Source organism: Lygodium microphyllum, chromosome 19, assembly GCF_053477565.2.
Source record: "Lygodium microphyllum isolate KBCC chromosome 19, Lygodium_microphyllum_v1.1.10, whole genome shotgun sequence".
Lineage (NCBI taxonomy): Eukaryota > Viridiplantae > Streptophyta > Polypodiopsida > Schizaeales > Lygodiaceae > Lygodium > Lygodium microphyllum.
In genome coordinates this window covers 74,242,934-74,264,709 of record NC_141153.1, presented here as the reverse complement: position 1 = coordinate 74,264,709, position 21,776 = coordinate 74,242,934, and the positions used below count along the sequence as shown (strand labels likewise).

Genomic DNA, 21,776 nt, shown 5'->3' with positions numbered 1-21,776 from the left:
GAGTAAAACCCAACAAACCCCCCTAGAGTGAAGAGTGAGAGTGCAGTAGACAATGTGAGAGTGAGAGAGACAGAGTGAAGCACGACACCCAATCCAATAGACTGAAAGAGTGTAGAATGAAAGTACAAAGTACAACCCTTAAACCTTAGGGTTGTAGGGGATGTTCACACCCGACACACGGTAAGTGCCCATAAGTGTGTAACATAAGCACATAAGCGCATACGAAAATAAGACTATAAGTCTGGGGGAAAAAACCTCTCCTACCAAGAGTAAAAAGTGCCCCAGTGTCCTACTGATCACCGACACTCCCATATGAGCATAGGCGTAAGTGAGGCGTGAGTCAAATACCCAACAAATGAGTCAAATACCCAACAAACCCCCCTGGAGTGAAGAGTGATCAAGAGTACAAGGATCATCCGCCACCAAAGGAGATCAAATTTAAAGCATTGTGAAACGCTTCAAATTTGTCACAAGGAAGAGCTTTAGTGAAGATGTCTGCCACATTATTGGTGGTAGGACAATAGACAAGGTTGATATCACCTGCATGTAGCCTCTCTCTGACAAAGTGATAATGCATCTCAATGTGTTTCATGCGTGCATAAAACACTGGGTTCCGTGCCACTACAATGGCGCTCTGACTGTCAGTGAACAAAGGAGTAGGCTCCATAGCACATACATCCAAATCAGCTAGCAAGCATCTAATCTATACACATTCAACTGTGGTAGTGAAAGCTATCTTGTATTCAACTTCACATGACGATGTGGCAACAGTGGATTGTTTCTTGCTGAGCCAAGATATGCAAGATAAGCCAAGAAAGAAACAATCGCCACTAGTGGAGTGACGTGAATCATAGTCACCAGCCTAATCAGAATCACTGTAAGCATATAACCGCAGTGGTCCCTCCTTGGCATAGAGCAATCCAAGAGATCTAGTACCCTGCAAGTAATGAAAGACACGCTTAACAGCCTGCCAATGTGACATACGTGGCTGATGCATATATCTGCTCAGGGTTGAAACTGCAAACTGTATGTCTGGCCTAGTGTTGCATAGGTAAATAAGACATCCAACTGTTGGAGCATATGTGTATATATCAAACAAATAATTGTCATCATGTAATGACAGCTTTAGTCCAGGTTCCATTGGTATACAGACTAGCTTGCGATCCTATAAGCAAAACTTCTCAAGAAGTTTACCAATGTATCTTGACTGCGATAAACCAATACCTCTAGCATCATGTATGAACTGAATGCCCAAGTAATAATGCAAAGACCCCAAGTCTGACATCTCAAAAGTTTGCTGCAAATTTTGTTTAAATGCTGAAATCTCATCAGCATGTGTCCCTGTAACCAAAAGGTCATCAACATATAGACAAATGATCAACATGGATCCCCCTCTTTACATACATAAAGGATAGACTCAAATGAGCTGTTTATAAATCCTTGGCTGAGTAAAAAGTTATCATATTTGCATACCAAGCTCTAGGAGCTTGTTTCAAGTCATATAAAGCCTTTTTTAGCTTGCAAATCAAGTGTTCGGATCCCTCAACTGCAAAACCTATGGGTTGTTATACATATACTTCCTCATGAAGTTCCCCATGTAAAAATGCAATTCTAATATCTAATTGATGCACAATCCGTCCATAATGGGCAGCCAAAGCAACCATAGACCTAACGGTAGTCATTCGGGAGGTAGGAGCAAATGTCTCCTCATAGTCAATGCCTTTCTTCTGTGCATAGCCTTTAGCTACAAGCCTTGCCTTATATTTGTCAATATATCCTTCTGCATTTTGTTTCAGCTTATAGACCCATTTTGTTCCAATGGCTTTCTTCCCAAAGAGCAAAGACACTAAATCCGATGTTTGATTCTTAATGATGGAATCAAATTCAGCTTGCATTGCTGCTATCTAATGCACATTATGTTGTGCATCCTGAAAACATTCAGGCTCCTCAACATCAACTATACTTGCTGCCATAACAAACTCCATGGTATGTGCAGTATCATGCATACGAGCTTGCCTTCTAGTACAATCAGCCATGGGTGCATCCAGATTACTTTCTTTCATAGTCTGTAAATACCATCTAGGCATTTGTCTTGCCTCCTAACAGTGCACAAGCTCTTGCTGAATTTCAGATTCAGCACTTTGCTGAATATTCAGATCAGCCAATGGCTGATTTTCTGCATTTTCCAATGGAGCAGCTGGCCGAACATTAAGTTCGCCTGCAGAAGCTCCAACTGAATCACCAAATGAAATGGGCAGCAACCCTTCAAATACATCACGGGCAGCCTGATATGTGTCAAAACCAGCAGGGGATAATTCTGATTTTTCATCAAAGAGTACATCCCTACTAACAAACACCTTTTAGAGACAGGATCAAAGAGTCTGTGGCCTTTGCTCTCACTACTATATCCCACAAAAATGCATTTGACAGCCTTGTTATCCAACTTTTTTCTAAGTACCTGGGGAATGTGTGCATATGCAAGACACCCAAAGGTACGAAAGTAACCAACAGAAGGTTTCCGACTGTTCCAAGCCTCAAAAGGCATAACATTCTTTAATGCTTTGGTGGGGCATCTGTTTAAAACATGGCAAGCACACATTGCGGCTTCCATCCAAAAACTGTGTGGCAAAATCTTTCAGCATACATCTGGCCATCTCCATGAGTGACAGATTCTTCCTCTCTGCAACCCCATTCTGCTGTGGAGTATAAGCAGTAGTAAACTAATGAACAATGCCCTTTTGCTTCAAAAAGGGATTCAACATAGAGGACATATATTCCCCCCTCGGTCCGAGCGGAGAGTCTTTATTTTACAGCCAAATTGGTTTTCAGCAAGTGCTACAAAAGCCAAGAATGCATCATACACTTCTGACTTTTTCACTAAAGAATAGACCCAGCAGAATCGTGTAAAGTCATCAATAAAAGTCACAAAGTAGTAGCATCCACCCAATGACTTTGTCTGCATAGGGCCACATACATCTAAATGCACTAATTGTAACATAGCTGTGGCTCTAAAAGCAACATCACAGGGGAACAAAAATCGATGCATTTTCCCCAAAATACATCCTTCGCACAAGTGCTCAGGAGGTCTTTCCAAAAGAGGTAATTCATCCAGCATCTGTGTACATTATAAGAGCATCAAGCTACCATAGTTCACATGCCCCATGCGAGCATGCCATAGCTCTGTCTATAACATAGCAAGAGTAAAAGTGGATGCCAAGTACGTTGATTGATCAACTGAAAGAGCATCCAACTCATATAACCCATGACATAAAGTGCCAATCAAGACCAAAGTCATGTGTTCCATATCTCTCACCATGCATCTATCATCATCAAAGGTGACTTACAATCCACAACGTGCCAAAGAAGAAATAGGGAGCGATTTCTTCTTTATACCTAGCACAAACAAAGCATCCTATAGGTGGAGAATAGAGCTATCAATGGCTGTGAGCACAATCTCCCCGATACCTCGAACACGGTATGATGCATTGTTGGCACACTATACAGACTTGCCAGCTGGAGCTGCACCAACAGAAGCAAATAAATCTCTGCAATATGTGATGTGCCTAGAAACACCACTATCAAAAAACCAAGTGTTTGCATCCTCAGTAGAGCTAAATGCTCTATCAGCCCAAGAAGAGTCATAACTGCATGTGTAAAAGCAATAGTCCCTACCTGCCAACAAAGGACGCTGACTCAATAGCAGTGGAAGGAGCATCAGAAACAGACATCCCTGACTCATTTTTCTTCTCCTTGGCGATGCGCTTTCTACACTCAGTGATGTAGTGGCCTGGCTTCTTGCAATAATAGCATTTTCCTTTCTTGGCTTGCGTGCCTCCTTGTTTTTTATTACCCTGTGAAGTGTCTGAAGTCCCAAAGCCTATCTATGACATCCATACCACTAATTCTTCTTGTTTGGTCCTCCTCTAGAAACCAACTGACTAACTGAAGAAAAGTAATACACTATGAGGCAATCCTCATGGTGAGGTTTAGGGCTGTATAAAAAGCCAAGTACAAAGGAGGTAATGAGTTCAATGTAGTAGATATCAGCTGTGCATCCGAATAGTACTCATCGACATTCACAAGTTGCTTACGCAAGTCCTAAATTTTATTCAAGTGATCTTGCATAGAATCGCCCTCATCCATCTTCAATGTCTCAAGCTCTTTCTTTAAAAAAGAGTTTCGGGTCTCACTCTTACCAGCAAACATCTGCTCCAAAGTTCGCCAAGTTTCTCGTGAAGAAGCTGCAGACCGAATGTGAGGGATGATGGACCGCTGAACTGCCAATGCAATCAGCGACAAAGCTTGTGCATCCCCTGTATCCCATGCTTTTTGAGCTGCTGATCTTTGGGGAAATGGTTGAAGTGGAGCACGTTGAACAGGCTGAGGTGCCCGTTGTCCACGTCTCCCTGGAGGAGTAGCAGGAGCCACAACTCCGGGCCCAGCTTCTTCTCCGCTAACATAGTCCCAAAGATTTTTCGCAACCAGCACATTCTTCATCATGAAGGACCAAAGTGCCATCCAATCTGTCCTCCTTGGTGGATACATAGGTAAATACATCTCCTCCCTGACTTGCCATGATAATCAATACCAAAAGAGGACAAAAGAGCAATGTCCAAGCTAGACCAACCTAGAAATCTCCAAAATTTCTAGAAATCACAGCAAATAGCTTGTACACTGAGGTAAACTCTGTCTAAATTGTCTGGAATGTACGTGGTCCAAGGTGCATTCAATGCTCAACAACATTGTATGAGCAAAAACCCCAAAATTGCCAAAAACTGTCTATCTCTGACTAAGACTGAAGTACATTTGCCAATGTCTTCAAAAACCCCAAAAGCCCCAAAATTCTTAACTTATTTTGCCAAGAAATTTGCATCAATCGTATCCCAAACACGTATTCTGATTTCTGTGTCTGCCCTTGTCCAGAGATGAATCTAGAATAAAATAATAATAATAATAATAATAAATTTTGTATCTCTGCTTCTCAACTTCCTGTTCTAGAGACAATGGCTTGTGCCAGTGGCGATGGCATAAGCTTGAGGCTTGTGGCGCTCCGGAGGCCGAGTGCAAGAGATCAAGCTGCAAGGCGGCGCAAGCACAAGGTGTGGGCAGCACTGGAGGCGAACGTGGCATCGTTGGTACAGACGCAGGCGGCGTTGGAGACAAGAGTGGCGAGCGCTGCCACAGGCGCAGGCGGCAAAGTCCAAGCGGGCAAGTACAAGCTGGCGGCATCCCCAGGCAAACTAGTAGGCAGCATGGGCCTAGCAGTGCAAGTGGACCTGGCGGTGCAAGTGGCGGACCTGTTAGGCAGTGGCAACAGGGGGCATTGTTGACGAATTGCTGCAGGAGACGAGCAGCACTGGCAGTCTTCCACAAGAGGCAGAGCTGGATTGAGCGGGAACTCCTAGAGGCTAAGCAAAGCTGAACTCAACTCTGATACCAAATGTGAGAGGCTGAGAGAATCGAAGCTCAACTGAGAGTGCAGTAGACACTGTGGAGAGTGGAGCACGACACCCAATGCAATAGACTGAAAGAGTGTAACCTGAAAGTACAAAGTACAACTCTTAAACATTAGGGTTGTAGGGGGTGTTCACGCCCAAACACAAGAAGTGCCAGTAATTGTGTCACATAAGCACACATGAAAGAAGAGAATAATTCTGGGGGAAAAAACGTCTCATACCGAGAGTAAAAAGTGCCCCAGTGTCCCATTGATCACTGACACTCCTCTGTGAGCGTAGGCATAAGTGAAACCCAACACTGGCAAGAGTCTTTGAGAAGGCTATACGAGTGGATAACTTGCTCAGAGAGAGAAGCTCCAAGGCTACGCAGGAAGAGAACACCACATTTAGAAATACCGAGAGGACCACAGCACTTAGCGAACAATCAACCCCTTGTGAGCAAGATTAAAAAAAGTATGTCGACTAGAACCAAGCGATAGCTAATCTAAAGTCAAAGCTAATCACACTACAAGAGTCAATACAAAGGCCAATGCGACCTCACATGCAATGTGTGCATTGTGGAGGGAACCACCTGTCATCAGTGTCTTGATCCTAGATCCCAACCTTGTGCCAACTACGAAAGATTTTAGCATAACACTATGTACTGTCAATTGCCATGACGGTTGCCATACTAACCACCCTATGCTCAGCCATACTATCCAAGAGTTAGACAACCATATTTTGGAAGGGAACGAGCCCTTTTGGCTCTACCCGCACCTAACAATTCAAAGCCAACCGCTCCAAGGATCAACATCAACCCAACAGGAATCCTTAGACCACCAGAACCTATAGTGACCCATCCACCAAGCGATGCTCCAAGGCACTTTGTAGAGGAACCACTGGAGGAAGACTCGTATGTAAACCCTTATGTCTCTTATGACGAGAAGGGTAATCCCATACTGATGGACTTTAGGCCTGTCTCGGTAATGGCTTTAGGAAAAGAGAGAGGTAGAGGCCTAAGAGTAGGTCAAAACCATGAGCCCATAGCATGTTGGACGTGTGGCCATCCAAGGCATATCTCATCCCGTTGCCCTAAAAAGAAGCAAGCAAATAGAGAGAAGGCCGACTTAAGGTGTCCCAAATGCGGAGTCACACACCTATTTGCCAATGGCCCTAGACGGAAACCCTCCACTAGTTCAGCAATCGTACCATCCGTGCCGCTCGGACTCTTTTGTATGGAGTCACCAAACAACAATGCCACACCCATCCCCATAAATGTTATGACACGAGCCCAGACGAAGCAGGCCAGTATTTCATTACCTGGACCCAGTAACCTAGATGTAGCCTCTATAGAAAAGAAGAGCCAACGAAGGAAAAGAAAGAGGACTGAGGCAAAAATAACACTCAAGACAGGGAGCGTGACCAATTTAACGAAGGGAAACCAAGTTATTGATACAGAAGCAAAAGCGTCTGCTCCTAAGACAAGGGAGAAGAAAAGTGCTAACGTTGGAGAGTATCCTGACCCCAACCAACAGCTACAGGCTGCAAACAAGGTCAAAGAACGGATAAAAGAAGCACAAGCTCACTTGCAAGATGCTGAGCCAATCATTGAGAACAAGATTAACGCGCTCTCAACCATGACTCCACCAATCTCTTCCACGTACTTGAGAGCGGGAGAGATATCACCACACGCTCAGTAGCATAGACAAAACATGGATGCCATGAATAGACGAACTGCCCAAGAGCATTGTCAAGAAGCCCATGAAGCAGAGAAGGGAAAGACAGTTGGCAATTGTCAGAGTGCAGCGATGCGGAAGCATAGGACAAAGACTGAGAGAGAGAAAACATAGAGAGAAGAGAGAGAGTGAAACCAGCCTTCCTTCTTGGAATGGGTGGTGATAACCTGATTTAAGAGTTAATTACAGCAATAAATAAATGCACATAAAATGAAATACACACTTTACCATAACATTCTTGGACAGTAGACACCCTGTTGGCCCCAAAATTTTGGTGCCCCTTGCGGTATTTCTTTAGCTTTCATTCAATTGGAAGGAGTACAACTTGAGATTCTTCAATCTCCTCCTGCTAACCAATTGCTTTGCTGTCATAAATGTCCAGCAAGCCTTTTGGGTCATTTGCCCCTTGTTTCACCCAAGATTTCTTCTCCAATTTGACCCTTGGCTGGCCAAATGCTGCCCCAAATCAATTCGGGATGGGCTGGCTCCTGAAATCCCTTGATAACCTTCAATTATCAACTGCTGATTTCAGTCCCTTGAGCCTTCAATCTCTGGCACGGATCCCAAGGTGGCTGCTAAACCCTAATTTCTGCTATGAATTAGGGTTTACTGCAGAAATTACAGATCAGCCCACCAAAAATGGCTGAGATCTCCTCCGAATGGCTGAGAATTGCTGAGCATATGCAGAAGGAGATGAGAGAATGCTGTAGAGAGATAAAATTTTGAGATTTGTCGCGAAGAACTGATCAAAATCAGCTATTGCCCTGCTATACCAGCCCCAAACGGATGCACCAATAACAATAGGAGCATCAGAGACTGTGATCTTCAAGAGAAAGTGCATCAACAGCAATTGTCAGCTTCCCAAGGTCAAGAATATGCAATCTCCATCACCAAAATGATCTCCAATGGCTGGGAATTGGCCCCAAAAGCTGGTAGCAACAGTCCAACATCTCTTTCCAACAGCTCCAAAATGAAAAAACGAGATTTCCCTCTTCCTTCAGCCCTATTTAGCCTTTCCTCCACTTGCATGGGAAAGTTTTGCCAAGTGGCAGCTTTCTTAATCCATTTCCAGCAATTTCCAGCCATTTAATTAATTTTCAGAATTAATTAATTTTGAAAATTAATTCAGCCCTTAATCCATGCCCAGAAAATTGACCTTGCCCATCCAAAAATTAATTGGCTAGGCCATTTGCAACCCAAAGTGGTCCCATGCATTAATTGACCCTTGGACAAGCATTAAATCCATTAATTAATGCCTAGTCCCTAATGTCACCACTGACACTTAATGGCCAATTAATGGTCCTAGGGGCAAACTGACACCAAAATTCACTTAGAATACAACAAGTGTAACTTGTTACAACTTTTGCCTTTGACACCCATCTTTTTCATAAGGTCCTTGGGCCTTCAACTATAAAGAAGTAACTTGCACCTCACATGTGCAACACATGTGCATCTTTTAATTGCACATCTGATTAATCCTTTAATCAAATGTCAATTAAACATAAGCAAAGCATCAAATTTTCACGTCCTCATGACAAAGAGGGAGAAAAGGAGAGTGTAAACGCAGAAAATCTGTGGTGTAGTATGTTGTATAAGAGTGCAGAAATACACAAGGGGGCAGAGGAAATATCTGCGAATGTCTCCGACTTGATGACCTCGATCCCCATCAACCTGAGCACAGTCTGTCTCAGCCAACAGATCTCAAGATCAAAATCTGAATAATGAATGCTGAAGTGAGCCACCAAACACGCTATAAATAGCCCAAAAAATAGGAACTCCCAACACCAGGTCGGCTGCATTTAATGCAATCGACTGCAGGAAAACTCGCCGACTGCACACCAAATCTAACCGACTGCTGACATGGACTACATGGACTGCCGTACTGCTCTGACTGTCCACGAAATGACTGGCTAACACCCCCTCTCAGATCCTGGACGGGTGAAAAGACTGAGGGATCTGGAATGCTAGCAAAGAAGAGCTTGGGAAAGCGCCTTCATAAACAAATCTGCAAGATTATCCTCCGTTTTGCAATACTCCACATCAATGGTCCCATCCAGAAGCTTCTCTCGAATGAAGTGATACTGGATCTCAATGTCCTTCATCCGAGCATGGAATACTGGATTCCGTACCAAGGCAATGCAACTCTCATTGTCGCACCGCAGAAGAGTAAGACGAGTCTAGGGGCAGCCAAGCTCCTCCAACAATCTCCAAAGCCACACAACCTCACATGTGGTGGAAGACGCAGCCCGATACTCCACCTCAGTAGAAGAAAGGGCTACTGTGGGCTGCTTCTTGCTACTCCAAGAGATAACACCTGTACCTAAGATAAAACAGTAGCCTGTAGTAGACCGTTGGTGGTCCACATCTCCAGCCCAATCCGAATCACTCCAACCTGCAAGAACTAGATCTGTAGCATCTGTACCTGCGGAATAAGAAATCCCTAAGTCAGAGGTCCCCCTCAAATACCGAAGAATCCTCAAGGCAGCCTCCCAATGCACCTGTTTGGGTTCCGTCATGAACCCTGCCAAAAGACCCACAGCAAAACAAAGATCAACATGAGTGTTGAGAAGCCAAATCAAGGATCCAATCAACTGACGGTAGCGTGAAGCATCCATCACAGGAGAATCTGAGTGTGAAGTGGCCTTCCAATTCGGATCCATAGAAGTAGTAATGGGCCGACAAGTCTCCATCTCGAAAGTCACCAAGAGCTCCTGAATGTACCTCTGCTGAGAGATGAAAATCCCCCTCTGAGACTAATAAATCTCGTGACCCAAGAAGAAATGAAAAAGCCCCAAATGCGTCATCTCGAATGCCTGATGTAAAGCTGTCTTGGTCTCTCGAACCTTCTGTGCATAATCCCTTGTCAAAATCAAATCATCAACATATAACACGAACAACACACGACTAACCTCAAAAGTGTGCACATAAAGCTGCGGATCGGCCTTGGAGCACCGATATCCCAACTTCGACTGAAGAAACGCGTCAATCTTCTCGTTCCATGCGCGCAGAGCCTGCTTGAGGCCATACAAGGCCTTCTTCAACCTGTAAACTTTGCCATCCGAGGATCCAAAGCCAGGCGGCTGCTCAACATAGATCTCCTGCGAGTCACCATTCAGAAAGGCCGATTCAACCTGTAAACTTTGCCATCCGAGGATCCAAAGCCAGGCGGCTGCTCAACATAGATCTCCTGCGAGTCACAATTCAGAAAGGCCGACTTCACATCCAACTGATAAACAGACCAGCCAAGGCAAGAACAGCTCGAATAGTCACCATACGAGCAGTGGGGGCAAAAGTATCATGGAAATCAATGCTTGGGCACTAAGCAAAACCTTTAGCAACAAGGCGAGCCTTGTGCTTGTCCAAAGAACCATCGCTAAGATACTTGGTCTTGAAGACCCACTTGACACCAATCACGTTCTTGTGAGAGGGACGAGGCACAAGAGACCAAGTGCCATTCCTCTCAATAGCCTCCAACTCCGATTCCATGGCCTTCCGCCAATGATCAAACTGCAAATCCTCCTTCACTGAAGTGGGCTCTTGATCCTACACAACAGGGGTCAGTAAACAATAGTTGGAGCAGACAAGCTCCGAAGAATGTGCATGGTTCCTCCGTGACCTCCGTGGTCCATCCTGCGGTTCCCACTCCTCAGGGACCCCCTCGATCCCTAAATCTCGGAGGGAGTCATGGGTCCAACGAGGAGGAGGACGAACCTCTCCCCGTCGCTCTCCATCTGCTGAAGACTCACGAACATCCACCGGCAGAAGCTCTTCGGGGGGTGCCGGTGGTAGAGAAGACTCTGAATCCAAAGAAGAATCTCCATCGAGAGGCTCCGGCTCCAAAGAAACTGTCTCGGGAGCCCAACTCTCCCCTAGATCTCCAAGGACGGGGTATTCCTCACCCCCCTCTATAGCCGGTACTTCCACGAACCACACATCTCGGCTCATGTAGACATCCCGCTTAACGGGATAAAACAAACGATAACCTTGGGATTGCGAGCTATAGCCAACAAAAACCTGTCGTAGGGAAGCCGCCTCGAACTTATCACGCTGCATCTTTGGAATGTGCACATAAGAGTCACACCTAAAGATCCTAAAATAAGAGACATCAGGCTTAGTTCTGAAGTAAGCCTCAAAAGGTGTCATATGTCAACGGCCGAAGTGGGAGATCGATTAAGGATGTGAACTACGGTAGCCACTGCCTCGGCCCACAAAAACTGAGGTGTCTTGCAGTGCTCCATCATGGTGCGTGCCATCTCGATCACACTTCGGTCCTTCCACTCCAAAATGCCATTCTCTTGGGGAGTGTTGGTGTTAGCAAACTCCTAGTGAATGCCTCTATCTGCACAAAAACGAGCAAACTCATTAGACATCAATTCACCTCCCTTGTCTGAACGCAAGGTCTTCAGTCGCCGGCCTGAACGGTTCTCCTCAAAGAGAAACCAATCCTTGAAATGAGAGAAAGCCTCCAACTTCAAAGTCAAGAAATAGACCCAAGTCATCCTGCTGTAGTCATCTACAATCAACATGAAGTACAAGCTCCCCTTTAGGGACTCCGTCCTCATCGGGCCACAAAGATCCGTAGATACAAGCTCCATGGGTGAAGTAGACCGCCTAGAAGCTTTATTAGGAATCACATCTCGATGCAGTTTCCCACGAATGCAGGAGACACATGGCTGATGGCTCACCACTATGTCCGGTAAGCCTCGAACAAAGGACCCTTGCGACGCCTTCCGAAGGTACTCGTAGTTCAGGTGGCCAAACTGAGCATGCCATAGCTCGGACTATGTTTGAGAAGTAAGAAGAAGAGAAGTAAGAGCTGAAGAAGGCTTCAATTTGTAGACTCCATTCTCCTCATACCCTGCAGAGAGAACCTTCATCGATCCATGATCAAGAACTCGAACAGTATTACTATCAAACTCCACCAAGAGACCAAGAGCACAAATCTTATGAACCGAACGTAAATGATACCCCAATCTTGGCACATGCAACACCTCAGAGGTGTGGGTACCACCACGTCCATTTGGAATAAGCTACATCTCACCCCGCGCAACAATAGACACAGAAGAGCTGTCTCCAATGAAAATCTGCCCATGTGAAGGTCACAAATGGGCAACACCAACGGAAGGAGTCATGTGCCATGAGGCACCACTGTCCACAATCCACTCTCGAGCCTGAGGAGCTGTCATCGCAGCATCAGAAGTTGTTGGTGGAGTCCTCAATGACTATTAAGTGTAGAAAAGCACTTGATGAGGGTGCAGCCACCGCTCCAGAGTCCTTCGTGTCCTTCTTCTTGGTATCCTTCTTGTCTTTGTCGGGGCAATCCTTCTTCCAGTGATCGGTCTTACCACGAATATGACAAGTTGATTCCTTCTCCTTGTCCTTCTTGGATTTGTTGTCCTCCTTCTTCTTCTTTTGGTCCTTCCCCTTCTTCTGAGAGGCTTAACGAACCAATGCCTCCGATTTGGAAGCGTTCTGTCCCTTCAATTGTTTCTCCTGGTCCAAGACCATAGGAACCAACTCTTTCCACCGAAGAGTCGACTCCCGCCTTGAAGCAATAAGAGCGGAATAAAAAGTACCGAATCGTGGCGGCAACTGGGATAGTAAAGTGATCGCCATGTCTTCGAAAGAAATAGACTTCCCCGCATTTTGAACCTACATCTGAAGCTGCCGAAGCTTGTTGATGTGTTCCCGAAGCGAAGAAGACTTATTCGCGGACAAGGTCCGCATCTGCACCTCCAAAGAAACCCTCTTCATCAGGGTCATCCGGTTGTACATCTGATCGAGCTCCAACCATATCTCATGAGCCACAGTCAAGTACTCGATGTGAGCGATCACGGCTGTGGTGCACGACAGAAACAGAAAAGATTGAATCTTGGCATTCAGTTTGTCCCAATGAGACTGGGCCTTGGTCAACTCCGCACGAGCATTGAAAGAGAGTTTGGACTCCTCCCTCACCGAGGGCTTGTTAATCTCCTCCATACCGCTTTTACTACCTCTGTTTGATTGCATAAAAAGATTAGATCATTACCCTAGTCTTCTATAACCCGTGCATTGCGCTTCTAGGGCCGGCCTAACAGGATGCCATAGTCTACTCCCTTCATGACTATAAAAGAGTTGGATCCTTGCGATCTTCAATGGCCAGTTCTTTAATACTCCAAATGGCCGCACTTTCATTCCATTGGCTAGGGTGACATTGAACCTAGCATTCTCAACATGTGGGTTACCCCAATCCTGGGGAGTACTGCATGGCTCAACACACTAACTCCTGCTCCTGTGTTTACAATTCTCTTTCTCGTGATGTCTCCTAGAGCTAGGACCAGTAAGACTGCATGCATTTGGGTGCCTTCCCAAAAAGCATGGACATGCAAGGACTTGGGCACCAAGTGCAGCGTCAGATTGGATATTTGAGTTTCTGTGTCATGATCAAATCATAAGACTCTAATATGGCCAACATCATCACCCGCCAGATGCGGTAATTGTCACCATCAAGCTTTTGATCCGTTGGAAGAGCCGGTAGGACAGGCACCTTCCTGTCCATGATCGCCTGGAACTCCAAATCAGTCTCTGAAGACATGTTAACCTGCAATATCTGCACAAACGCAAAAGCAACCCCCTCTGACTGTGAAAACGCAGCCTTCTAGGACTGATTCCTCCACTACCCAAACCTTCTTCACCTACCGGAGGCAATGAAAAGGTAAGATCTGCAATGAAAGGCCTCAAACGCAGCCTTCCTCCCCTTTGAACAGCAATAACCTGCAGCAAACTCACCGATTAGACTCCTTTCCCATACGCCCACACTCACTTCAGCCTTGATCCGATGCGTAGCTCTCCCGCTCGCCCTCGAAAACTGGAAACGCAGCCTTGTGTCGCGATGAAATCTCCTCTTCAGACGGATTCAGCCCTCAGTCAGTTCATCTTTACCACTCTGATACCATGTCAAAGTGCAAGGATGCGGAAGCGTGGGACAAAGACTGAGAGAGAGAACACAGAGAGGAGAGAGAGAGAAAAGGAGACAGTGTAAACGCAGAAAATCTGCAATGTAGTATGTTGTGTAAGAGTGCAGAAATACACAAGGGGACAGAGGAAATATCTGCGTATGTCTCCAACTTGATGACCTCGATCTCCATCAGCCCAAGCACAGTCTATCTCAACCAACAGGTCTCAAGATCAAAATCTGAATAATGAATGCTAGAGTGAGCCACCAAACAAGCTATAAATAGCCAAAAAAATAAGAAATCCCAGCACCAGGTCGGTTGCATTCAATGCAGCCAACTGCAGGAAAATTGGCCGACTGCTGATGTGGACTGCATGGACTGCCGTACTGCTCTAACTATCCAAGAAATGACTGGCTAACAGCAATTTGCTCACCGCACTTATATCAACTTCAATAACATTACCACTAGAGGAATTGCTTAAACAAAATCCTACACTATGGCGAGTATTGAAGCAATGGGAGAACGAACCAATAGACATGAGTCACAAGACTTGCCTGACCATGACATTGTGATGCACATACCAAGCCTAACGCTGAATCCAATGTCTAGTCCCCACAAGTGAACGCCTTTTGGGAAGGCATTGAGATGCACGCAGTCTTACCTATTGTTGCCCTTGGAGATATAACGCGAAAGGAAATAGTAGACATAGGAGCAAGAGTTAGTGTACTTAGCCATGCAGTCCTACAAGCTTGGGTTTAGCGAATGGGCTAAAGGTTAGACCCTTCAAAGTCTTAAAGAATTAGCCTTTAAACATAGCAAAAATTCAATTCTCCATGAACTTCATGGTCATGAAGGGAGTGGATTATGATATCCTACTAATAAGCAAATCCTGAATGAGGAATGCCCAAGTGATAGAGAATTGGGGTAATGGCCTGATATTCTTAGGAAATAGATCAGAATCAGTCCAAGTAGAGATGAACACTTGGAAAACCTCACCAATGGACCTAGATGCCATCTCTGCCATACTAAAGGGCGACTCAAAGGCTAAAAGTGATTATAGACCCCTAACTAAGTACATTCCTTGTCCTAAGGATCAGCGAGACTGGATGCATGTGTTAGCAACCATTGATCTCCCATTCTTGGATTATGAAGATGAATGTGGGCAAGCTGTAGACTCAGCTAGCAAACCCAACAAAGCCATAACTTTTAACCTACCCATAATGCCCCTATGTATGATGGCCAAGAGTCCCATCAGCCGACCGACACCAATTACCTATCATGTCCCAACTAACAAATTGGAACTCCATAGAATCCTCGAGTACCTGTCAAGTGAGCTAGCTGGCAACCCAGCTACAAACCTAAAGCCCCTCAACAATCTCATGGAGAGTAAAGAGTGGCGATGGACTAAGGTACATGACTTAAACCTATTATACAACTGGACTCTCGTTACAAGTGTGAAAGAACTTGAGGACAAGAACCCTAAAAATAACGCACAATCTGAATATGAGGATTTCGATGATGAGTGCAAAGACTGTTGTTCCATCAGTGAGGAAAGCGAAGAGAAAGTGGAGACCATAGAATGTGACACGAATGGAAGAGTAATTGAGCAAATCAGAGCAGACTCCAAACCCCGAGAGATCAACGCGTTTATTAGTCCAAATTGGCACCACATCATTATTTGGAGTGGAGTCGACCTCAAAACTACAACCGTCAAGGGAGACCACCTCTTTCAATGAGGCTTGTGAGTACAACTCCGAGCCAAAGGTGAGCTTTGATAGTGACCCCAAATGCCTCAACCACCTAGGACCAAATGCACCAAGGGGGACCTCCTAATCCACCTAGGACCAAATGCACCAAGGGAAACCTTCGAGTCCACCTAAGATGCAAGAGGCCAAAGGAAGAGAGAAGGAAACAATTGAAGTCTTCAGAAGCTAACCGAGAAACCCCAGAACCTACCCAAGCACTCCACGAAGTTTAAGAAGGGTGATCGAATAGTGGTATTAGTAGAAGCCAAGTAGAAAGGGCACGCAAGTGAACCCATCGAAGAACCACTCCGAGTTAAGAAAGTCAACTTGGCAAGGAAAGGGGACAAGCCTCGATTCATGTATGTAGCAGACGACCTAACTAAGGAGAAATAAACTAATCTCATAAACCTCTTAAGGGAATTCTTCGATGTGTTTGCATGGTCCTTAGATGAGGTGAAGGAAATAGATCCGAGTGTCGTGACTCGTAATATTCCCATGACCCCCAATGCAATACCAATTAAGCAATGACTATATGCAATGAATCCTAAGCATGCTCATGCAATGAAGGAAGAGATTGATAAGTTACTAAATGCAAGATTCATTTACGAGATAGAGCACACAAACTGAGTATTACCCATAGTAATAGTCATGAAAAGAATGGAAAGATTCAAGTGTGCGTAAACTATAAAAATGTCAATGCAACTACAAAGAGAGACAACTACCTATTACCATACTCAGAGCACATGCTAGAAAAAATGGCAGGAATGAAAGCCTACAGTTTCCTGGATGGCTTCTCAAGCTATAATCAAGTGCAAGTCCATGAGAACAACAGGCACAAGATAACATTCACTACCAAATGGAGAGTGTTTGCCTACATAGTCGTGCCATTTGGGATGACCAACACCCCTACTACCTTCCAATGCCTCATGTGTGCCATATTCAAGGACATGCTCAAAAACGGTTGAAAGTATTCATCGATGACTTGTGCACCCACACCAACTAGTAAGAGTACTTAGAAAAGCTATGAATAGTCTTTAAACGGTGTAGGCAATGCAATCTCTCACTGAATCCCTTAAAGTGTCAATTCTGGATGAAGTACGGTTATATTTTAGGACACATTGTGTCGAGGAATGGAATAGCCATAGACTTCTCGAAAATCGGGGTAATTATAGACCTTCCCCCTCCGACCAACTTCAAGAGACTTCTTAGGCCACACAAGGCACTACCAGTGGTTTGTGTTGAACTATGCATTAATTGCTAGCCTTTGTACAAGCTATTGATAGTATTCGAGTGGACCGAAGAATGTCAGCAAGTCTATGAAAGGCTTAAACACGCTCTAACTTCAACTCCTATCTTAAGAGCCCCATATTGGTCCATTACCTTCCATGTGCACATTGATGCATCAAAGTTTGTCGTGGGGACAGTACTGTGCCAACCTAGTGAGCATAACCTTGATTATCCAGTGAGTTTTACTAGTAGATAGCTCACTGATACTGTGTCATGGGGACGTGAAATTTTGAGATGCTTTAATCTTGCTAGTAACATTTGATTAAGTTATTAATCAAATGTGCAAGGTTGTTTAGCACATGTGATGCACATGGCAGTTATTGCATGGGAACGGGCCAAGGACCCCGAGGATGCAGTGGGTGTTAAAGACAAAAGTTGTGTTAAGTTATGCCAACTGGGTTTTAGTGGTCAGTTGGTGCCAGGATGGACCCTAGGACAATTGTTTGGTCATTAAGTGTCAGTGGTGACACTAGGGACTAGCATTAATTAATTAATTAATGCTAGTCTAAGGGTCAACAGAGGTTGGGAACCACTCCAAGTTGCAAATGGCCTTGCCAATTTCATTACAGATGGACATGTTTAATTTTGGGCAAGGTCAAAAGGACTGAAATTAATTTTCAAAATTAATTAATTCTGAAAAATTAATTTAATGGCTGAAAATGCATTAGGAAGGCTGCCACTTGGCAAAACTTTCCCATGCAACTAGGGAGAAGGCTGTTGGAGAGTGGTGGAAGCTAAATTGCAGCCATTCTGAGCTTGGTGGAGGGAGAGGAGGTGATCAGATTTGGCTCTTAGAGGCGACAACAATTGATCGTGCGCCGCGACAAGATAGGGGGCAACAGGTTTTCTCTTCCGCCTCAAGAGAGGCGGCGGTAGAAGAGGGGGGCTCGCCAGCCGAGCTAGTGTTTTACCCCCCTTTTGAAGCTGTTGGTGCCGTCAGATTTGTCATCAGAGCTACGAATCAAAAGATATATTTATGCTGGTTTTCTCTCTTTCTACAGCATTCTCTCATCTCCTCCAGTCTATGCTCAAGCATTCTCACCAATTCTTAGCCATTTGTAGCAGAGTACAGACAAATTTGGTAGACAACAGAGAGTTTACTGCTGTAAACCCTAAATTACAGCAGTAATTAGGGTTTAGCAACCACCTTGGGACCCGTGCCATCAGTCAAAGGCATTGTACACTGAAATTAGCACCGGAAATTCGTGGAATTGTGAGGATTTCAGATGCCAGCCCATCTATTGTGAATTTGGGGCAGCATTTGACTAGTTGGGGTTCCATTAGAGCAAGTCCTGGATGAAAATCAAGGGGCAATTTGCCTGAATGCTTTGCTGATTATTGGAACAGCAAGGGCTTTTGAATCAGCCAAGGAAATCGTGAAATCTCGGCTTGTAATTTATCCATCAGCAATTGAAATTAAAGAAATACCGAAAGAGGCGCCAATTTTAGGGCCAACAGGGTGTCCACTGTCCAAGTTTATGAAGGTAAAGTGGGCATTTCAATTTATGTTCATTTGTTGATTGCTGTAATTAAGTGCTTAATCAAGTTAAACCACCCTATCCGAGAAGGAAGGCTGGTTTCATACCAAAATGAACTATTCCACAACAGAGAGGGAAGGGTTAGCCATGGTGTTTGCCATAAAGAAGTTTAGACACTATCTTCTAGCAACACCCTTTACCTTCTTTGTCGATCATTAAGCATTGCTATCTGTGAGCAAACCCTAAGCAACAAGACACTTTGCTCAATTGTTACTACTGCGGTGAAGCAACAATTAGGATTCAATATCCCAAGATATGGACTCTGACATAGAACAAGGAGTGCACCATGCTTGCTACTCTTTAGGAGAAGATCTATATGGAGCAACCACCAAGATTCAATATTCCAATCAAAGGATGGTATCTATCACTTGCAGAAGGCCCTCATCTTCAGCACAACTTCAATGTCTTCATATATTGGCCCATGCTCTACAACAAATTCAGCAAGTTTGATGACCTCGTCTCATATGGGGATAATTTGATCATTACATTATGAGTCTTCTTGGTTTGCAAGGTCATTGTAGCTCTTCCTTTTTCAGCAATACAACTTGTACATCTTCAATTTTATTCAAGCTAGCCGAAGCAAGATTCAACTTTCAACATTTTTCCAATTTCATATGGCTTCAAAAGCAACAAATAAGGGCGAGGTCATTGTGACTTCTATTTTAAGCAACTACACCTTATACCTATCCAATTCCATTCAAGCTAGCCAATGCAAGATCTCATTCCCTATTTTCCTTCAAATCCCTTTTGCATTGTGTGCATTCATATGTAAGAATCTATGCATATGCACTCATATGAGAACCCTTGCACTGCCTAATTGTATGATGTATTTACAATGTAGACCTTGCTTAGATATTTTTTGGTTATGCAGGTCCGGGTTTTTTTCAAGAAAAGACCATGATCAAGAATGATGCATACACTTGGATAAGCTGGTCCGCTTACTTTTGCAGTATCCACTCAAGAATGAGGCACACCCTTGGCTTTGTAACTAAGCTTGTCTACTCAGTTTTGCAGTGTCCACTCAAGTTTTATTCTCACAGCATTTATTTTACAGGTCAAAAATTTGACTAAGTTGAAAATGCGCTTTTCTAACATTAGTGCAGAAATGCAGCTGCGTTTTAATATGCCATGTTTGAGACTTCCTTTCGGCAAAAAGGAATTGAGCACGAAAAGAGAAAATTAAGTTTAGTTTGGCAGCATCCACTCAAGAGTGATGCAGAGACTTGGCTTTGTGACTAAGCTGGTCTCCTCAGTTTTGCACTGTTCACTCAAGTTTTCTTCTCAAAAAAATTGTTTTACAGATCGCACGATCGCCTAAGTTGAAATGGCGCTTTTCTAACACTAGTCGAGAAATGCAGCTGCGTTTGAATCTGCCATCATTGAGACTTGCTTTTGGCAAAAAGGAATTGAACACGAAAGGGGAAAATTAAGCTAGAAATCAGCGGTCGGTGTCTACCTAGTTCCAATATTGAAAAAACATTTCAAAGCGGGACAGATCTTGAGGAATATAGGGCTGGAGTCATGTGATTGCCTATTCAAATCGTCATCACAAGTGCCGATTGCTGATGATCAATGGACTTCCGCCTACACGAGGAATCATAGCCTTCATAAGACTTTCCATCCGTCCAGAGGAATCGTCTGATAACTGTGAAAATGGAAGCATAATGTGTCAAGGGCACGAAAAGGAGCATCTTGACAGCAGGGCCCTGTACCATGGCGACTAGGTTAAGGCACGCACCTTCATTATTAAACCAACAAGGTCATGGTGACGCTGCGCAGGGATACTGAGCTCCATTCCGGGCTGCACAGCGCTGGCCCGTCGTCGTCGTGGTCGTCTTCGTTTTGCAGCGAACCTCGAAGTTTACAAGAGCCTGGGGGAGAGAGAGAGTGTGTGTGTGTGTGTTTAACAAAATAAAGAGAGAGAGAGAGAGAGAGAGAGAGAGAGAGAGAGTGTGTGTGTGTGTGTGTGTGAGAGAGAGAGAGAGAGCGAGAGAGAGAGAGTGTGTGTGTGTGTGTGTGTATACAAAAAGATCAAATGCATAAAATTATGTCTTCCGTTTAACGGGCCAAAATTATGGCACTACTCATCTCTACTATTAGTTAAAGAGAGGTGGGGGCGGGTGCCACGTGGCAGCCTCCCACCTCCCCCCAAAAAAAAGAGAACATGGGGGTGGGTGCCACGTGGCAGCCTCCCACCTCCCCCCCAAAAAAAAAGAGAACACGGGGACGGGTGCCACGCGTCCAGCACCCGCCCCTCCCGCAAAAATCGTGCTTTAGGCACGGAACGCCTAGTCTATTTTTATAGGCTTTCCGAATGCAAAAACTCTACATTGTTGGGCAAGCTATGAAGAGTAAAAGCTCTAATGTAGACCAACCTTTGAACATGTGAACTATGAATCACTACTAATTGTGGCACCTCCTCTTGTAGCCACATCATGAAGCTCTATGCTCATGTGAATTTTGCCCTAAATCCCCTAACATATTTCGCTTAGGTTTTCGATTGTTGGCATGACATAATGCAATGTTGGTGGGAAACCAAAAACTTATTATTTCTTTGCAGTCAACAACATCATGTCAACTAGAGTGAAGTTGGAAACAACATTTTTTAAAAAAGACTGATCTCTACATGCACTATGTGGAGAATCTCAGAAACAAGAACAATAAAGCTATAAAAACTTCATGGTTGAAAGTATAAAAACTTCATGCGAACAAAAGCCACATTTTGGAATGCAAATTATCAATAAAGTGTAAGTAATATGACAATCAAACTGTAAAGAGAATGTCTAATAAATCTTGAAGCTTGCAAGCTTCACATGCTGCTCAACAAGTTGAAATGTTTGAAACCCTTTTGTTCAAAGGAGTCTCTACATTCAAAGCCTCCTACAAAGAGAACTTCATGTTAAACTTCAAATAAATCATGTCCTATGCCTTTGATGATAGCCACACATGTTCAAATTTCATGTTAAACTTCAAATAAATCATGAAGCCAAAAAAATTAATCAAATTTGTGGTGAAGAAGAAAAAAAATAAGATGGATAAATGTAATGTTAAGAGGTTTATGTGCAAGAGTACTATTGCATCCATTATTTAAGGGGATTAA

At 44.2% G+C, this 21,776-nt stretch overlaps 1 protein-coding gene across 4 annotated transcripts in view; it reads right to left on the bottom strand.

The window, feature by feature from the left end:
• CAK1AT (CDK-activating kinase 1AT) overlaps window positions 1-20,590 on the bottom strand; it is a 39,935-nt gene extending 19,345 nt beyond the window's left edge. For 3 of the 4 annotated variants that reach the window (XR_015694923.1, XM_087700317.1, XM_087700314.1), the window contains exons 1-2: window positions 20,415-20,590; window positions 20,133-20,321 (exon numbers count right to left, since the gene is read on the bottom strand). The gene's annotated coding sequence lies outside the window, so the exon portion shown is untranslated. The remainder of the gene's footprint in view (window positions 1-20,132; window positions 20,322-20,414) is intronic. The other variant, XM_087700316.1, reaches the window with a different exon arrangement.
• Window positions 20,591-21,776: the final 1,186 nt, after the last annotated feature.